Raw genomic sequence first — 21,042 nt, 5'->3', positions numbered from 1 at the left:
CTGTTCAGGATTTCCATTTCGAATTGACCAAAAACTCTGATGTTAAAAGCGAGATGAAGAAATTTGTAGTTGTAGATTTGGACAGCCAAGTTGTTATCAGTCAACATTTTACAGATGTTCTCCCTGCCAGGTGAATGTCCTCAGAGGCTGTTTGTGACAGGCTTTGTGTGTGATGTGTAGTAAGACCTCAATCTAGTCTGCCCAGGCTTTACAGGGGATGGAAAATGGCACACTTGTGCCAGCAAATGCAAGAAAGGCCTAGCTGTCTTAGTACATCTGGCTTTAAATACACCACACATAAACAGATCCCCCACAGTTTGTTTCTGGTTGTCACGTAATCCTCACAGAAAACAATGTCAGTTGGTCAAATTTGGCATCGCCATAGTACAGTGTGTTGACATCCCTTGTTGTGGCTTTGATTTCCGTGTAATTAACAATTTATGCCTCACGAATGATTAGATAACGTTTTGGCCTCGGATATAAGCAGCGCCTTCTCATTCCTGGCCAGAGTTTTCCATGTGCTTTTTATGATCAATTTCATGGTGACATTTTCAGTGACATCATCAAATTAAATCTTTGGCAACAGTAGATCTGTGTCGTCCTCGGTCATGTTTTACTTGAGGAAGAATATCCTCATGCCTCAGAGGTTATTTTCAACACCAACTACAGTTTGCTATTGGACCTGATAGTTTGTTTCACATCTCTAATGGGTGAGAGACAAAGGAAACACTGTTGATCTGTGTTGCTAACACTTCTGCTCATTGGGGTCAGTATCACTCATGAATCTTAATCACTCTTACCATTTCCCTACTCCCAGAATCTCAAAGTCTACTCCCCTCTCCCTAGTCTTATCCTCTCCCAACTCTCCTCCAACTCCCCTCTCCCAACTCTGCTCCATCTCCCTACTCTCCTTGTGTGTATTCCCAAATGGCACCCTATGGCCTGTGGCCTCTGGTCCAAACTAATACTAATCACTTTGTGTTTGACATTTAGGCGTTGCTCTCTAATTAGGGGGCCTGAGAATTCGTTTTCAGAAACCAGTGTGAAATGCCTTTCAGCCAGGGAGCTTTGTGTTTCCGTAATGTATGCAGAGCATCGGTTCCTTGTCTCTGGGTTAATATGTACATTTAAAGAAGGACTGTCTGAAAGGGGTAGGGGTCTTTTTTAACTAATGTGTATAGATCTAGAGATGTGCAATAGGTTTTCATTGTGTGTGTGTGTGATACAGTGGGGAAAACAAGTATTTAGTCAGCCACCAATTGTGCAAGTTCTCCCACTTAAAAAGATGAGAGAGGCCTGTAATTTTCATCATAGGTACACGTCAACTATGACAGACAAATTGAGAAATGTTTTTCCAGAAAATCACATTGTAGGATTTTTTATGAATTTATTTGCAAATTATGGTGGAAAATAAGTATTTGGTCACCTACAAACAAGCAAGATTTCTGGCTCTCACAGACCTGTAACTTCTTCTTTAAGAGGCTCCTCTGTCCTCCACTCGTTACCTGTATTAATGGCACCTGTTTGAACTTATCAGTATAAAAGACACCTGTCCACAACCTCAAACAGTCACACTCCAAACTCCATTATGGCCAAGACCAAAGAGCTGTCAAAGGACACCAGAAACAAAATTGTAGACCTGCACCAGGCTGGAAAGACTGAATCTGCAATAGGTAAGCAGCTTGGTTTGAAGAAATCAACTGTGGGAGCAATTATTAGGAAATGGAAGACATACAAGACCACTGATAATCTCCCTCGATCTGGAGCTCCACGCAAGATCTCACCCCGTGGGGTCAAAATGATCACAAGAACGGTGAGCAAAAATCCCAGAACCACACGGGGGGACCTAGTGAATAACCTGCAGAGAGCTGGGACCAAAGTAACAAAGCCTACCATCAGTAACACACTACGCCGCCAGGGACTCAAATCCTGCAGTGCCAGACGTGTCCCCCTGCTTAAGCCAGTACATGTCCAGGCCCGTCTGAAGTTTTCTAGAGTGCATTTGGATGATCCAGAAGAGGATTGGGAGAATGTCATATGGTCAGATGAAACCAAAATAGAACTTTTTGGTAAAAACTCAACTCGTCGTGTTTGGAGGACAAAGAATGCTGAGTTGCATCCAAAGAACACCATACCTACTGTGAAGCATGGGGGTGGAAACATCATGCTTTGGGGCTGTTTTTCTGCAAAGGGATCAGGACGACTGATCCGTGTAAAGGAAATAATGAATGGGGCCATGTATCGTGAGATTTTGAGTGAAAACCTCCTTCCATCAGCAAGGGCATTGAAGATGAAACGTGGCTGGGTCTTTCAGCATGACAATGATCCCAAACACACCGCCCGGGCAACGAAGGAGTGGCTTCGTAAGAAGCATTTCAAGGTCCTGGAGTGGCCTGGCCAGTCTCCAGATCTCAACCCCATAGAAAATCTTTGGAGGGAGTTGAAAGTCCGTGTTGCCCAGCGACAGCCCCAAAACATCACTGCTCTAGAAGAAATCTGGAATGGGCCAAAATACCAGCAACAGTGTGTGAAAACTTTGTGAAGACTTACAGAAAACGTTTGACCTGTGTAATTGTCAACAAAGGGTATATAACAAAGTATTGAGAAACTTTTGTTACTGACCAAATACTTATTTTCCACCATAATTTGCAAATAAATTCATAAAAAATCCTACAATGTGATTTTCTGGAATTTCTTTTCTCATTTTGTCTGTCATAGTTGACGTGTACCTATGATGAAAATTACAGGCCTCTCTCATCTTTTCAAGTGGGAGAACTTGCACAATTGGTGGCTGACTAAATACTTTTTTCCCCCACTGTATATATATATATACACACACACACACACACACACACACACACACACACACACACACACACACACATACACACACACACACACACAGCGAGGGCGAAAATAATATTTGATCCCCTGCTGATTTGGTACGTTTGCCCACTGACAAAGAAATGATCAGTCTATAATTTTAATGGAAGGTTTATTTGAACAGTAAGAGACAGAATAACAACAAAAAAAACAGAAAAACATGTCAAAAATTTTATAAATTGATTTGCATTTTAATGAGGGGAAATAAGTATTTGACCCCCTCTCAATCAGAAAGATTTCTGGCTCCCAGGTGTCTTTTATACAGGTAACGAGCTGAGATTAGGAGCACACTCTTAAAGGGAGTGCTCCTAATCTCAGTTTGTTACCTGTATAAAAGACACCTGTCCACCAGAAGCAATCAATCAGATTCCAAACTCTCCACCATGGCCAAGACCAAAGAGCTCTCCAAGGATGTCAGGGACAAGATTGTAGACCTACACAAGGCTGGAATGGGCTACAAGACCATCGCCAAGCAGCTTGGTGAGAAGGTGACAACAGTTAGTGTGATTATTCGCAAATGGAAGAAACACAAAATAACTGTCAATCTCCCTCGGCCTGGGGCTCCATGCAAGATCTCACCTCGTGGAGTTGCAATGATCATGAGAACGGTGAGGAATCAGCCCAGAACTACACGGGAGGATCTTGTCAATGATCTCAAGGCAGCTGGGACCATAGTCACCAAGAAAACAATTGGTAACACAATACGCCGTGAAGGACTGAAATCCTGCAGCGCCTGCAAGGTCCCCCTGCTCAAGAAGGCACATATACAGGCCCGTCTGAAGTTTGCCAATGAACATCTGAATGATTCAGAGGAGAACTGGGTGAAAGTGTTCTTTGGCGTCAACTCAACTCACCGTGTTTGGAGGAGGAGGAATGCTGCCTATGACCCCAAGAACACCATCCCCACCGTCAAACATGGAGGTGGAAACATTATGCTTTGGGGGTGTTTTTCTGCTAAGGGGACAGGACCGTCAAATCTTGGGTGAGAACCTCCTTCCCTCAGCCAGGGCATTGAAAATGGGTTGTGGATGGGTATTCCAGCATGACAATGACCCAAAACACATGGCCAAGGCAACAAAGGAGTGGCTCAAGAAGAAGCACATTAAGGTCCTGGAGTGGCCTAGCCAGTCACCAGACCTTAATCCCATAGAAAATCTGTGGAGGGAGCTGAAGGTTTAAGTTGCCAAATGTCAGCCTCAACCTTAATGACTTGGAGAAGATCTGCAAAGAGGAGTGGGACAAAATCCCTCCTGAGATGTGTGCAAACCTGGTGGCCAACTACAAGAAATGTCTGACCTCTGATTGCCAACAAGGGTTTTGCCACCAAGTACTAAGTAATGTTTTGCAGAGGGGTCAAATACTTATTTCCATCATTTTAAAATGCAAATCAATTTATAACATTTTGACATGCGTTTTTTTTCTGGATTTTTTTGTTGTTACTCTGTCTCTCACTGTTCAAATAAATATACCATTAAAATGATAGACTGATCATTTCTTTGTCAGTGGGCAAACGTACAAAATCAGCAGGGGATCAAATACTTTTTTCCCTCACTGTATGTATGTGTGTGTATATATAGATATAGACCTAGATCTTTTCAGTATCCACACCCTATGCCTCTGAAGTTCCCCTTGGGTTTTTCGCTGCTCTCTTTCCCAGGTTAAAGGGTCATTTTAAGCTGTATATCGCCTGACTGTCACCTTAACATTGAAAAGTAAGGGAGAATGGACCATATCCATCGATTTTAGTCTGTGGGAGCCTGAGGGAGATGACTGTAGATTGGTGCAGCTGTTGAAGGAAGTGCAGCCAGTGTAACAGTGCTTGCTCAACAGTATAGCTTCCTTACCTGTCCCTGACTGGGCTCGAACCAGGGATTATTTGGCTCGCAACATACATGACCACACACTTGACAAGTCTTAGCCAATCATTTTAAATTTTTTAAATTTTATTCATTTAGCAGACGCTCTTATCCAGAGCGACTTAGCTAGTGAATACATTTTTTTTTTACTGTCCCCCCGTGGGAATCGAACCCACAACCCTGGCGTTGCAAACGCCATGCTCTATCAACTGAGCTACATCCCTGCCGGCCATTCCCTCCCCTACCCTGGACGACGCTGGGCCAATTGTGCGCCGCCCATGAGTCTCCCGGTCGCGGCCGGCTGCGACAGAGCCTGGATTCGAACCAGGATCTCTAGTGGCACCCTTAGACCACTGCGCCACTCAGGAGCACTGCGCCAATCATGACATTTCAAGGTGGGAGTGAGGTTACATATCCAACTCTATTACACCAGGACTGATGAGTAAGCAAGAAGTAGAATCTGAAGCAAGGCTGGACCCAGCTGTCAGTCAGTGACTGTTCTGTTTGGCTGCATGTCCAGACCTGTCTGTTTGTACGTCTGTTTCTACATGCTCCAGTCCCTCCTAACAGTAGGTTGACACCTGGATCCACGCCTTGGTGCTAATATTCAAAGGCTTGAGAACAAAAGCAAGTTTATGTTATGTTGTCGTACCCCCTTCTGCAGGGAGGGAAGGTCTCTGTGCTCTGGCACGGTAATGTTACCGCTGCTAATATAGAGTTATTGTTTTGGCAAGTCTGCTCCCTGTTATTGGATGTTATTTTAGGGCATGTCTCAGTTGTCATAAACATGTCAGTTAATATTCACTTGACCATAATGTACACTGAACGGTAGTTACGGATAGAGCGTTGAACTGCAGGTAAAGGCTACAAAGTAAACCTATTATTAATTATTAACATTGTTTCAGTTGGTGATGACTAACTTTATTTTTGCATGCTCAGGCTGATGTTCCTGTAGAATTGCCTTGAACTGAATGTAGGCTAAAGGATTGAAAGTAAACCCTAACTAGTTTGTTAGTATAGCCTATTTCTAGCTTGGTATGATACAAGAATGTGATGTGTGTGACAGCCTGCACTCTCTGCATTGACCAACTGTTCACTGCTCACAAATCCTCTCACAGATTTTGATGCATCCCAAATGGCACCTTATTCCCTATGTAGTGCACTACATTTGACTAGGGCCCATATGGCTCTGGGCAAAGGTAATTCATTATATATATTTTATTTTATTTTACCAGGCAGGTCAATTAAAGGGATACTTCCCTTAATCTACTTCCCCAGAACTCATGAATAACATTTTTATGTCTCTGAGTACAGGTTCTAGGAAGTTGCTAACTAGCATTATCGCAATTGCTAACTAGCGTTAGCACAACGTCTGGAAGTCTATCGTAACGGCTAGCATGCTAGTAGATACCTAAGACTTTCAGTCATTGCGCTAACGCTAGTTAGTGTTGGCTCGCGAAACTACCTCTGACTTATTTACAATGGCGGCAATATAGGGAACACAGGGCTAGGAATAAAGGGAATAGGGTGCTTGGAAAGCATACAATACAACTGCATCCTCTGGGAATAATGTACTTATTGTGTTTGTGGGCGATGATGCAATTCGTTTTTATTTTTATGATTTTGTGTGAAGTGTCATGCATGGATCAGCACTCAGGTTGGTGCCATTTGAGCAGAGCTTTTCTCAACTGGCTGCGTTGTCTGTGTCCCAAATGGTACCCTATCCTCTATATAGTGCACTACCTTGCACCAGAGCCCTATTATATCTGTTTGGGCCCCCGACCATCCACACAAGAAGAAATTGTTGATGATCCCTGGCATATGGACTGTCTGTCAGCAGCATCAATTGGCACCCTATTCCACATATAGTGCACTACTTTTGACCAGTGTAGGGAATACGATGCCATTTAGGACGTAGGCTCTTTCTCACTGGTAGGATTTTTTTATTTGATCTGTGGGAGACTCTTGCCAACCACTAACGTGTTTATCTCTGTGTCTATCACAGCAAAATATCTCAAGCTTACTCATAAAATGAACCAAATTATATTGGATTTCTTTTTTGTGCCACTGTTTCATTTTGAAGTTAGATGTTGATCATTTGAGTTTGCATACATGGAAATGAAAGCCTATGAACATAACTGTGCATTCAGCCTCAGCTGCAATCAAAGAACTGGTTTGAGGAACTTTTATTTTTTGTTTCTTCCTATTTTGAGGAGTGGCACCATGTATTCCCCTGTTCCAGTCCTGTTGTGTTGACTCTGTTTTGTTTGAGGGGAATAGATTAAACAGAGTGAGTTCATCAGATACACGCCCGGAGTGCTTTTGGCTCATCTCTCTTCACTGGAGGGAGGAGAGGAGGAACCAATGGATGTGTCCCAAATGGCACCGATTCCCTATATAGAGGACTACTTTTGACCAGATCCCTATATGCCCTGTTCAAAAGTAGTACACTATAAAGGGAATAAGGTGCCCTTTGGGACGAAGCCCAAGCCTCTACATTTTCAGCGCAACACAAGTTAAATGACACCAGCTGTGCTCCGGGGCGGTACGCCTCTGTTCTATTCTCTGGTTTGTGTGTCCCAAATGACACCCTATTCCCTACGCAGTGTACTACTTTTGAACAGAGCCCTATGGGCCCTGATCAAAAGTAGTACACTATATAGGGAATAGGGTTTCATTTGCGACACAATCCTGTCATCCCCACATCCACCTCCCTGAGGAGCAGAGAGAGGGAAGCAACATTTCTTCATTAAGCTCTGGCTCATCCTCTGATTGGCCAGTCTGGAGACTCCCAGAGGCCTTTAGGAACCTGAGGCCCATAGTGATGATGATGTCACCAAAGGGTCCCCAGCTTGGCCACTACACTGGGGGCCATGGCAAGGACACAGTGTTCCAAATGGCACCCAATAACTTATGAAGTTCTCTATGGGCCCTGGTAAAAAGTAGTGCACCAAAACGGGTATAGGTTGCTATTTGGGATGCAAACAAGGATAGGTCACTAGTTGGACAACAAAGGCCAGAAGGCGTTAATCTTCTTCACTCACTGTGTATATTGCATGTTGGCTGTACTTGTCTCAAAGGAAAAGTTTTAAAGTTGAGTTCAGTTTTTAAAAGTATTTTATTGTGATGGGGTGTTGCAGTACACATGACTGCAGCTGTACTTTAATGTAGTTTATAGATCCCATTGAGAGAAGGCATTTCAAATTTTACTGCACTCGCACTGTAATGATTTCAAAATATCTCTTATTCAGATCTCTGACACTGTATTATATTAGATTCCTCTAATGACGATTAACTAAAGCTGTCACCTTATAGATTTTAAACACTTTAAGGCATTTCTGATGCTAGCACATATGAAGAGATTATCTTGGACAACTAAACACGCAGGGTCAGGGGATTTGCTTTCCTTCGTGCAAACAGTTTGTTTTGTCTGAGTGACTTCCACCAGCAAAGTGACAGATGGATATTCTCCTCAGATACCTCGGAGACAGTGAGGTTGCTCCCCAAATGGCACCCTACTCCCTATATACTGTAGTGCACTACTTTTTACCAGCACCCATAGAGATGTATAGGGAATAGTGTGCCATGTGGGACACAGACTAACCACCTGAAGATTGTCAGCCGAGATCAGAGCAGTCATTGTGAAGTGACAGTCTTATGAAATATGATAGGAACCCATCTTCTTATTCTACTTGATCACTGAGGTGAAAGAATCCAGGATGAAACCTGAACAGTGAATAATGAAACGGCACAGGGTCGGCACAACCCCTCCAACTCAGATCTCAGTTCTGTCAAGGCTTTGAGCTGCTGCCTCTTGATCCTCACTTTGTTGAAGGTCTATTAATTGAATCAATTTTATTTGATCTCCCAGCCAGCTGTTCAGATTCAGATATTCTGTGTGTTCGTTTGTGCGTGCGTGTGTTCACTTTGCTCCACACCTGCTCTGTCTCTACTCTCAGCTCTGTCCTAACCTTCTTGTGTTTTTCCCCACAAAAGGGCTTTATTACAGACAGAAATACTCCTCAGTTTCATCAGCTGTCCGGGTGGCTGGTCTCAGACGATCCCGCAGGTGACAAAGCCGGATTTGGAGGTCCTGGGCTGGCGTGGTTACACGTGGTCTGCGGTTGTGAGGCCGGTTGGACGTACTGCCAAATTCTCTAAAACAAAGTTGGAGAGGGTGCATTTCTCTACCATAAGCCCCAAGAAAATCCATGCCTTTTGTGGCCCGGAGTGCCCTTCTCCCTGAGTGTGCTGCGCAATCCAAAGCGCCTTTCACTCACGTGGCTCTCCGTCAAGTGATTGGGTCTTTCTCACAGGCTACAAGTGAAGACAGACACATCGGGGATGCAACTGCATGCGTCCTTATCCAATTCCGAGGTGCATATTGAAGATATTGGAACTGTCCACATTTACTTTTCGTCAGCCAACAAGATGAGTAGGCCTAACGCACAGCAAACGCACTAGCCTATGTCAATCTACTATCCCCCATAGTACAAAAGTTTACCTATTCTGTGCGAGAAATAAATATTCCAAACATAGTCTCGGACAGTTGTGGGATGCGATAGATCCCTAATTAATACAACCACTAGCATCAAAAAAACTTTTTTATGCAATGTGGCTGACACAACAGATCAGAACGTTTATTTGCATTATAAGCGCAGCAATGCACACATGGCAGTAGGCTATAAGCGCAAATGTTCCATTAGCGGAAAACACCATTATCAAAAGTGACCGCAAATGCAGTTATGCATGTAATGCTTTTATTATAAAGGTGCATTTTTATGGTGAAAATCATCTTCCCCAAACTTGAAACTCACACGCTGCTTATGTATGCCAGTTAGGCTCTAATGTGCTTAATTTTAAGAAGTTATTTGGCCACTTTAGTTGTGGTACAAACCTTATTAAAACATATAGGCCTATGGGCTAGGCTACATGAGGTGTGCGACTATGATTAGAAAAAGTCAATTTTTTTTTTTATTGTTTCTTATGCTGGGTGGGCATCATTCACAAGTGATAATACACTGCTCAAAAAAATAAAGGGAACACTTAAACAACACAATGTAACTCCAAGTCAATCACACTTCTGTGAAATCAAACTGTCCACTTAGGAAGCAACACTGATTGACAATAAATGTCACATGCTGTTGTGCAAATGGAATAGACAACAGGTGGAAATTATACGCAATTAGCAAGACACCCCCAATAAAGAAGTGGTTCTGCAGGTGGTGACCACAGACCACTTCTCAGTTCCTATGCTTCCTGGCTGATGTTTTGGTCACTTTTGAATGCTGGCGGTGCTTTCACTCTAGTGGTAGCATGAGACGGAGTCTACAACCCACACAAGTGGCTCAGGTAGTGCAGCTCATCCAGGATGGCACATCAATGCGAGCTGTGGCAAGAAGGTTTGCTGTGTCTGTCAGCGTAGTGTCCAGAGCATGGAGGCGCTACCAGGAGACAGGCCAGTACATCAGGAGACGTGGAGGAGGCCGTAGGAGGGAAACAACCCAGCAGCAGGACCGCTACCTCCACCTTTGTGCAAGGAGGAGCAGGAGGAGCACTGCCAGAGCCCTGCAAAATGACCTCCAGCAGGCCACAAATGTACATGTCTGCTCAAACGGTCAGAAACAGACTCCATGAGGGTGGTATGAGGGCCCTACGTCCACAGGTTGGGTTTGTGCTTACAGCCCAACACCGTGCAGGATGTTTGGCATTTGCCAGAGAACATCAAGATTGGCAAATTCGCCACTGGCGCCCTGTGCTCTTCACAGATGAAAGCAGGTTCACACTGAGCACATGTGACAGACGTGACAGAGTCTGGAGACGCCGTGGAGAACATTCTGCTGCCTGCAACATCCTCCAGCATGACCGGTTTGGCGGTGGGTCAGTCATGGTGTGGGGTGGCATTTCTTTGGGGGGCCGCACAGCCCTCCATGTGCTCGCCAGAGGTAGCCTGACTGCCATTAGGTACCGAGATGAGATCCTCAGACCCCTTGTGAGACCATATGCTGGTGCGGTTGGCCCTGGGTTCCTCCTAATGCAAGACAATGCTAGACCTCATGTGGCTGGAGTGTGTCAGCAGTTCCTGCAAGAGGAAGGCATTGATGCTATGGACTGGCCCGCCCGTTCCCCAGACCTGAATCCAATTGAGCACATCTGGGACATCATGTCTCGCTCCATCCACCAACGCCACGTTGCACCTCAGACTGTCCAGGAGTTGGCGGATGCTTTAGTCCAGGTCTGGGAGGAGATCCCTCAGGAGACCATCCGCCACCTCATCAGGAGCATGCCCAGGCGTTGTAGGGAGGTCATACAGGCACGTGGAGGCCACACACACTACTGAGCCTCATTTTGACTTGTTTTAAGGACATTACATCAAAGTTGGATCAGCCTGTAGTGTGGTTTTCCACTTTAATTTTGAGGGTGACTCCAAATCCAGACCTCCATGGGTTGATACATTTTGATTTCCATTGATAATTTGTGTGTGATTTTGTTGTCAGCACATTCAACTATGTAAAGAAAAAAGTATTTGATAAGATTATTTCATTCATTCAGATCTAGGATGTGTTGTTTAAGTGTTCCCTTTATTTTTTAGAGCAGTGTATATAATTCACAAGTGATAGGCTAATATTGTCACCCATCAGACTATTCTTGATTTAATCTTGTCTTTACATATACTAAATAATATATGTGACATTTGTTTTAATTTAGAATGGACCATTATCATGCACCTGTATCGAAACGGGGACAGCGGGAAAAAATACATGTCATCTATGCACTTAAATAGCGAATGAAGGACGCTTTTCCCTGTGGTTTATTTTCATGCCAGCCAGGTAGGCTATACTCCTGTTGTAAATATAAGCAATGTGCTTAATATTAGGAAAGTTAAGAAATAAATATAGTAGGCCTAGCCTATAGAAAGCTGATGGGATCCTCCTCTTTTTATTATCGGCCATCTCTGTTTTCTCCCACAATTGGGTAGCCTATAGAAATGTTGCTCAACATGAGCTCATGGGCTCTCATGAAGTGATGCATGACTCGTGACCGCCGGTGTGGTGGTAATACGGTCATCGCAACAGCCCTAAGCTCTGTAAATGGCCTACAGAATAGATTGGGTAACAGAATTACGCTTTGACTAAAATGTATGCCAAACAAAAAACATTTATTTCAAAGTTTAACAAACCATACAACTCTATGCACAAGGACTACTTTGAACACTTTACACACAAAATGTCACAAACACATTTACTGGAAGAAATGTGGCGATGCAAAGTTTGGTAACATAATTATGGTAAAATCTCCCTCAGTTTTTTATGTGACCATGTTTTCCAAAACCTTGGTTAAATATCTGAATTAAGATTCAAAAATGTCAGCAGAAAGAATGGGGTGTCAGCTATGACATGACACCTAGAGTTTTACATCCAGTAACAGATTGACATCATGGGTGCCTGATCTGTACTATACCGAAATGCATAGTTATGGGTATGAATATCATTTTCTTTATGGTGATGTGTCCTGAATACGTACACAAATGTAGAAATATGCAATATCCTTCTTTTGCATATTTGGGTATTGTTCTACACACTACATATTATTGTAATGAGCTCCACCCCCAAACAAGACCACATTTGGATGGTCCGGACCAGACCAAATCTGAAACAATCATAGACAAATCACATCAGATTGTATTTGTCACATGCTTGGTAAACCAACAAGTGTAGACTAACAGTAAAATGCTTACTTATGGGCCCTTCCCAACAATGCAGAGAGAAAGAATATAGAGAAATCATAGAAAGGTAAAACACGTAATAATAAATACACAATGCATAACGATAACGTGGCTACATACACGGGGTACCAATACTGAGTCAATGTGCAGGGGTACGAGGTAGATCTGTACATATAGGTAGGAAAAAGGTGACGGATGGTCAACCGTAGCAGCAACGTATGTGATGAGGCAAAAAAGTTAGTGCAAAAAGGGTCAATGCAGATAGTTCAGGTAGCTACATGTATTTGGTTAACTATTTTAGTAGTCTTATGGCTTGGGTGTAGAAGCTATTCAGGGTCCTGTTGGTTTCAGACTTGGTGCATCGGTACCGCTTGCCGTGCGGTAGCAGTCTATGACTTGGGTGGCTGGAGTCTGACCATTTTTTGGGTCTTCCTCTGACACCGCCTGGTATAGAGGTCCTGGATGGCAGGGAGCACGGCCCCAGTGATGTGCTGGGCTGTGCGCACTTCCCTCTGTAGCGTCTTGTGGTCGGATGCCAAGCAGTTGTCATACCAAGCAGTGATGCAGCCAGTCAAGATGCTCTCAATGGTGCAGCTGTAGAACTATTTGAGGATCTGAGGGCCCATGCCAAATCTTTTCAGCCTCCTGAGGGGGAAGAGGTGTTGTCGGGCCCTCTTCACGACGGTGTTGGTGTGTGTGGACCATAATAGATCTTTAGTGATGTGGACACCGAGGAACTTGAAGCTCTCGACCTACTTATCTACAGCCCCATCGATGTGAATGTGGGCATGCTCGACTCCGTTTTCTGTAGTCCACGATCATCTCACTGCACAGCACAGTATACTTGAGTACAGTAGAGCACAGTAATGTAGGTATGTACAGCACAGTAGAGTACATTACAGCACAGGACAGTGGAGTACAGTAATGTAGATATGTACAGTATACTGTAGTGCGCTGTACTGTACTGAACTGAACTCTGCTCTACTGTATTATACTTTACTGTACTTAATTTCAAAAAAATACAGACTTCTTTCATTTGACACCTAATTTGACATGCTCCTATGAACTTCACATGTTGGTGTTCATGGGTCCTTTCAGATGGAAATGCCCTTGGCCTAAATGACAGATTCATATTTTTTTGGTGCCTTTTTGAAAGTATTTTTGGTGTTTTCCGCACTGTAGTCTAGACACAACACGCCGTTCTGGAACGGCCATCTTAATTTCCAGTTGATCAGATCTTTGTCCGTTCTTCTCCCTCTACTTTTACACTGGGCAGACTGAGCTCTGCTCCCCTGTTGCTAGTCACGAGGTCAGTCCAGTCGTCGACGACAACACCCACCGAGGATCATGTTCCCTGTTGAACTCCACATGACTGAATTCATGAAGTGTGTGAGGACTGAGGAGGGCCCCAGCAAATGGCCTCCCTGGGTGCATCCCAAATGGCACCCCATTCCCTATATGAATCCCTGTTGAAATAAAGGTTAAATAAATATAGTGCACTAGGGCCCGTAAGGCTCTGGTCAAAAGTAATGCATAGGGAATAGGGTGCCATTTGGGATGCAGCCCAGTTCTGCCTCTTGTCTCTACGATCTCATGCTAGGACATGTCCCCTAGCCAAACAGGTCTCCAGACAGACAAATGGACCATATAGAAGTGATATGGTCTCAAATTGTAATGATATTATTCATTCAGAATAGCCTAATCCCCTCGACGAAAGAGTGACTTTAAAGAATACAGTTTTTGTTTAGGGTAACACTAGAGCAGTCCCTAGTCTCCTCTTGTTAGGACTTCCTCTCCATTATGTTAGGTTCATTAACTCTCTACCTTTTTATCCCCAATTTGTGAAGTTCCGCTGGATTCATTTTTGTGTGAACTGTCATTCAGGCTTGTGGATGTTTGCCAAGTTTGGGCTTAGTTCTGGGCTTGGGCAAACCCCTTTCTCAGTTATGGGATAGTTTTTCTTCCACTTAGACTTCAAGCTTATTTTATTCGCCAACATCAAGCATTCTAAGGAAGGGGTAATGTTGGCAGTGTGACAGCCAGTGTAACTAAAGACCTCTGCCTGACGTGTGTCTCCCAATTGACCTCACATTTCCCTCTAAAGAATTGACCTCTGCTTGGCCCCTAAAACCCTCACAAACTTCTACAGATGCACCATTGAGAGCATCCTGTCGGGCTGTATCACCGCCTGGTACGGCAATTGCACCGTCCCCAACCACAGGGCTCTCCAGAGGGTGGTGCGGTCAGCCCAACGCATCACCGGGGGCATACTGCGGTCAGCCCAATGCACCACCAGGGGCATACTGCCTGCCCTCCAGGACATCTACAGCACCCGGTGTCACATGAAGGCCAAGAAGATCATCAAGGACCTCAGCCACCCGAGCCACAGCCTGTTCACCCCACTACCATCTAGAAGGAGGAGAGATATACTGTATTCTAGTCATGGCTCATCCTACATAACTACTGCTGTACACACCTTTTCTATTCATATACTGTTCATACTGTCTATACACACCATCATATACCCATATAGAATCACTACTCTCAACGGGTCTGACCTAGGGTATGTGGACAACTACAAATACCTAGGTGTCTGGTTAGACCGTAAACTCTCCTTCCAGACTCACATTAAGCATCTCCAATCCAAAGTTAAATCTAGAATTGGCTTCCTATTTCGCAACAAAGCCTCCTTCACTCATGCTGCCAAACATGCCCTCGTAAAACTGACTATCCTACCAAAATAGCCTCCAACAGTCTACTCAGCAAATTGGATGTAGTCTATCACAGTGCCATCCGTTTTGTCACCAAAGCCCCATATACTACCCACCACTGTGACCTGTACGCTCGTTGGCTGGTCCTCACTACATATTCGTCGCCAAACCCACTGGCTCCAGGCCATCTATAAATCACTGCTAGGCAAATCCCCGCCTTATTTTAGCTCATTGGTCACCATAGCAACACCCACCCGTAGTATGCGCTCCAGCAGGTACAGTGGGGAAAAAAAGTATTTAGTCAGCCACCAATTGTGCAAGTTCTCCCACTTAAAAAGATGAGAGAGGCCTGTAATTTTCATCATAGGTACACGTCAACTATGACAGACAAAATGAGAAAAAAAATTCCAGAAAATCACATTGTAGTATTTTTTATGAATTTATTTGCAAATTATGGTGGAAAATAAGTATTTGGTCAATAACAAAAGTTTCTCAATACTTTGTTATATACCCTTTGTTGGCAATGACACAGGTCAAACGTTTTCTGTAAGTCTTCACAAGGTTTTCACACACTGTTGCTGGTATTTTGGCCCATTCCTCCATGCAGATCTCCTCTAGAGCAGTGAGGTTTTGGGGCTGTCGCTGGGCAACACAGACTTTCAACTCCCTCCAAAGATTTTCTATGGGGTTGAGATCAGGAGACTGGCTAGGCCACTCCAGGACCTTGAAATGCTTCTTACGAAGCCACTCCTTCATTGCCCGGGCGGTGTGTTTGGGATCATTGTCATGCTGAAAGACCCAGCCACGTTTCATCTTCAATGCCCTTGCTGATGGAAGGAGGTTTTCACTCAAAATCTCACGATACATGGCCCCATTCATTCGTTCCTTTACACGGATCAGTCGTCCTGGTCCCTTTGCAGAAAAACAGCCCCAAAGCATGATGTTTCCACCCCCATACTTCACAGTAGGTATGGTGTTCTTTGGATGCAACTCAGCATTCTTTGTCCTCCAAACACGACGAGTTGAGTTTTTACCAAAAAAGTTCTATTTTGGTTTCATCTGACCATATGACATTCTCCCAATCCTCTTCTGGATCATCCAAATGCACTCTAGCAAACTTCAGACAGGCCTGGACATGTACTGGCTTAAGCAGGCGGACACGTCTTGCACTGCAGGATTTGAGTCCCTGGCGGCGTAGTGTGTTACTGATGGTAGGCTTTGTTACTTTGGTCCCAGCTCTCTGCAGGTCATTCACTAGGTCCCCCCGTGTGGTTCTGGGATTTTGCTCACCGTTCTTGTGATCATTTTGACCCTACGGGGTGAGATCTTGCGTGGAGCCCCAGATCGAGGGAGATTATCAGTGGTCTTGTATGTCTTCCATTTCCTAATAATTGCTCCCACAGTTGATTTCTTCAAACCAAGCTGCTTACCTATTGCAGATTCAGTCTTCCCAGCCTGGTGCAGGTCTACAATTTTGTTTCTGGTGTCCTTTGTCAGCTCTTTGGTCTTGGCCATAGTGGAGTTTGGAGTGTGACTGTTTGAGTTTGTGGACAGGTGTCTTTTATACTGATAACACGTTCAAACAGATGCCATTAATAGAGGTAACGAGTGGAGGACAGAGGAGCCTCTTAAAGAAGAAGTTACAGGTCTGTGAGAGCCAGAAATCTTGCTTGTTTGTAGGTGACCAAATACTTATTTTCCACCATAATTTGCTAATAAATTCATAAAAAATCCTACAATGTGATTTTCTGGATTTTTTTTTCTCAATTTGTCTTTCATAGTTGACGTGTACCTATGATGAAAATTACAGGCCTCTCTCATCTTTTTAAGTGGGAGAACTTGCACAAATAGTGGCTGACTAAATACTTTTTTTCCCCACTGTATATCTCACTGGTCATTCCCAAAGCCAACACCTCCTTTGGCCGCCATTCCTTCCAGTTCTCTGCTGCCAATGACTGGAACGAATTGCAAAAATCTCTGAAGCTGGAGACACTTATCTCCCTCACTAACTTTAAGCATCAGTTGTCAGAGCACCTTACCGATCACTGCACCTGTACACAGCCCATCTGAAATTAGCCCACCCAACTACCTCATCCCCATATTGTTATTTATTTAGCTCATTTGCACCCCAGTATCTCTATTTGCACATCATCTCTTGCACATCTATCATTCCAGTGTTAATACTAATTGTAATTATTTTGCACTATAGCCTATTTATTGCCTTACCTCCATAAATTGCTACATTTGCACATACTGTATATATATTTTCTGTTGTATTTTTGACTTTGTTTTGTTTTACCCCATATGTAACTCTGTGTTGTTGTTGTTTTTATCACACTGCTTTGCTTTATCTTGGCCAGGTCGCAGTTGTAAATGAGAACTTGTTCTCAACTGGCTTACCTGGTTAAATAAAGGTGAAATAAAAAATATACATACAGTAAGCTCCAAAAGTATTGGGACGGTGACAGTTGTTTTGGCTCTGTACTACAGGACTTTGGATTTGAAATGATACAATGATACATCTATCATTAATTAAAGCTGACAGTGGAGACTGTCAGCTTTAATTTGAGGATATTCTCATCCATATCTGGTGAACCATTTCGAAATTACAGCACTGTCCCAGAACTGAGGATGGTGTTACTGGCGCCGACAAAGATGGCGGCCTCGCGACTAGCTCTTAGGAAACTTTGCTGTATTTTGTTTATTTATGTATTATTTTTTAACATTATTAGCTCAGAAAGTGTTTTGTATCATTACATACAGCCGGGGAAAACTATTGTATATCAGAGCGGCGGTAAATCACCAGCATTACGACCAGGAATACGACTTTCCCGAAGCAGATCCTTTGTTTGCTCTCCCCAGTGCAACTGAACTGATTCCAGCGGCTGACCCAAAACATCGCCGGCGGAGGGGAGGCACTTGGAGCGGCCTGCTGGTTCGACTTAGGAGGCACGCACACCACCCACCGTTTCCAAGTATACTACTCGCTAATGTTCAGTCTCTGGTTAACAAGGTCGACGAGCTCCGGGCAAGGATTTCTTTCCAGAGAGACATCAAGGCCTGTAACATACTTTGTTTCACGGAAACAAGGCTCTCTCGGGATATTCTGTCGAAATCGGTCCAGCCAGATGGGTTCTCAGTTCATCGCGCAGACAGGAATAAATATCTCTCTCTGAGAAGCAGAAGGGCGGAGGTGTGTGTTTCATGATTAACGACTCATGGTGTAATTGTAGTAACATACAGGAACTCGAGTCCTTTTGTTCACCCGATCTAGAATACCTCACAATCAAATGCTGACCGTATTATCTCCCAAGATAATTTTCTTCGGTTATAGTCACGGCCGTGTATATCCCCCCTCAAGCCAATACCACAACGGCCCTCAAAGAACTTCACTGGACTTTATGCAAACTGGAAACCACATATCCTGAGGCTGCATTTATTATAGCCGGGGATTTTAACAAAGAAAATTTGAGGACTAGGCTGCCGAATTCTATCAACATATCGACTGTTGTACTCGCACTGCTAAAATCCTCGACCATTGCTATTCGATCTTCCGGGATCGTTATAAGGCCCTCCTTTCGGCAAATCTGACCACGACTCCATTTTGCTCCTCCCTTCCTATAGGCAGAAACTCAAACAGGAAGTACCCATACTAAGGACTATTCAACGCTAGTCTGACCAATCGGAATCCACACTTCAAGATTGTTTTGATCACGCGGACTGGGATATGTTCCGGGTACCTTGCGAAAGTAATTTAGACAAACTCAGTCACCGTTTCAGTGTATTCATCAGAAAGTGTATAGTTGATGTTGTGCCCACTGTGACTATTAAAACCTACCCTAATCAGAAACCATGCATAGATGGCAGCATTCGCGCAAAACTGAAAGTGCGAACCACCGCATTTAACCATGGCAAGGTGACCGGGAATATGGCAGAATACAAACAGTGTAGCTACTCACTCCGCAAGGCAATTAAACTGGCAAAACATCATCAGTATAGAGACAAAGTGGAGTTGCAATTCAACGGCTCAGACACGAGACGTAAGTGGCAGGGTCTACAGACAATCACGGACTACAAAAGGAAAACCAGCCACGTCGCCGACACCGTCTCGCTTCCAGACAAGCTAAACACCACCTTCGCCCGCTTTGAGGATAACACAGTGCCACTGACGAGGCCCACTACCAAGGACTGTGGCCTCTCCTTCTCTGTGGCCGACGTGAGTAAGACATTTAAGCATGTTAACCCCCGCAAGGCTGCCGGCCCAGACGGCATCCCTAGCCGTGTCCTCAGAGCATGCTCAGACCAGCTGGCTGGTGTGTTTACGGACATATTCAATCTCTCCCTTTCCCAGTCTGCTGTTCCCACATGCTTCAAGATGGCCACCATTTGTTCCTGTACTCAAGAAAGGAAAGGTAACTGAACTAAATGGCGATCGCCCCGTAGCACTCACCTCTGTCATCATGAAGTGCTTTGAGACTATTCAAGGATCATATCACCTCTACCTTACCTGTCACCCTAGACCCACTTCAATTTGCTTACTGCCCAATAGATCCACAGATGATGCAATCGCCATCACACTGCACACTGCCCTATCCCATCTGGACAAGAGGAATACTAATGTAAGAATGCTGTTCATTGACTATAGCTCAGCATTCAACACCATAGTACCCTCCAAGCTCATCATTAAGCTCGAGGTCCTGGTTCTGAACCCTGCCCTTTGCAACTGGGTCCTGGACTTCCTGATGGGCCGCCCCCAGGTGGTGAACGTAGGAAACAACATCTCCACTTCGCTGATCCTCAACACTGGGGCACCACAAGGGTGCGTGCTCAGCCCTCTCCTGTACTCCCTGTTCACCCATGAGTGTGTGGCCAAGCACACCTCCAACTCAATCATCAAGTTTGCAGACGACATAACAGTAGTAGGCTTGATTACCAACAATGACGAGATCGCCTACAGGGAGGAGGTGAGGGCTCTGGGAGTGTGGTGCCAGGAAAATAACCTGTCACTCAACGTCAACAAAACAAAGGAGAGGATCGTGGACTTCAGGAAACAGCAGAGGGTGCACCCCCCTAGCCACATCGACGGGACCGCAGTGGAGAAGGTGGAAAGCTTCAAGTTCCTTGGCGTACACATCACTGACAAACTGAAATGGTCCACCCACGCAGACAGTGTGGCGAAGAAGGCGCAACAGAGCTTCTTCAACCTCAGGAGGCTGTAGAAATTCGGCTTGGCACCTAAAACCCTCAAACTTTTACAGATGCACAATTGAGAGCATCCTGTCGGGCTGTATCACCGCCTGGTACGGCAACTGCACCACCTGCAACCGCAGGGCTCTCCAGAGGGTGGTACGGTCTGCCGAACGCATTACCGGGGGCAAACTACCCGCCCTCCAGGACACATACAGCACCCGATGTCACAGGAAGGCCAAAAAGATCATCAAGGACATCAACCACCCGAGCCACTGCCTGTTCACCCCGCTGTCATCCAGAAGGCGAGGTCAGTACGGGTGAGAATGAAAAACAGCTTCTATCTCAAAGCAATCAGACTGTTAAATAGCCATCACTAGCACATTAGAGGCTGCTGCTGCCTACTGAAATCACTGGCCACTAAGAAATGGAACACTAGTCACTGTAATAATGTTTACATATCTTGCACAACTCATCTCATCTGTATATACTGTATTCTATAATATTCTACTGTATCTTAGTCCATGCTGCTCTGTCATTGCTTGTCCATATGGATATATTCTTAAATTCCATTCCTTACTAGTTTGTGTATTGGGTATATGTTGTGGAATTGTTAAATATTACTAGTGAGAGGTTAGCATGTCTTGGGGGTAGGATATTAGGATATTTGTGCGTCACA

At 44.5% G+C, this 21,042-nt stretch overlaps 1 protein-coding gene across 1 annotated transcript in view; it reads left to right on the top strand.

Moving 5' to 3' along the window:
* The window catches only part of LOC121535161 (partitioning defective 3 homolog), a 222,031-nt gene that overhangs the window by 17,144 nt on the left and 183,845 nt on the right, over window positions 1-21,042 (top strand).

Source organism: Coregonus clupeaformis, chromosome 21, assembly GCF_020615455.1.
Source record: "Coregonus clupeaformis isolate EN_2021a chromosome 21, ASM2061545v1, whole genome shotgun sequence".
NCBI lineage: Eukaryota > Metazoa > Chordata > Actinopteri > Salmoniformes > Salmonidae > Coregonus > Coregonus clupeaformis.
This window is presented reverse-complemented; position numbering and strand designations above follow the sequence as displayed.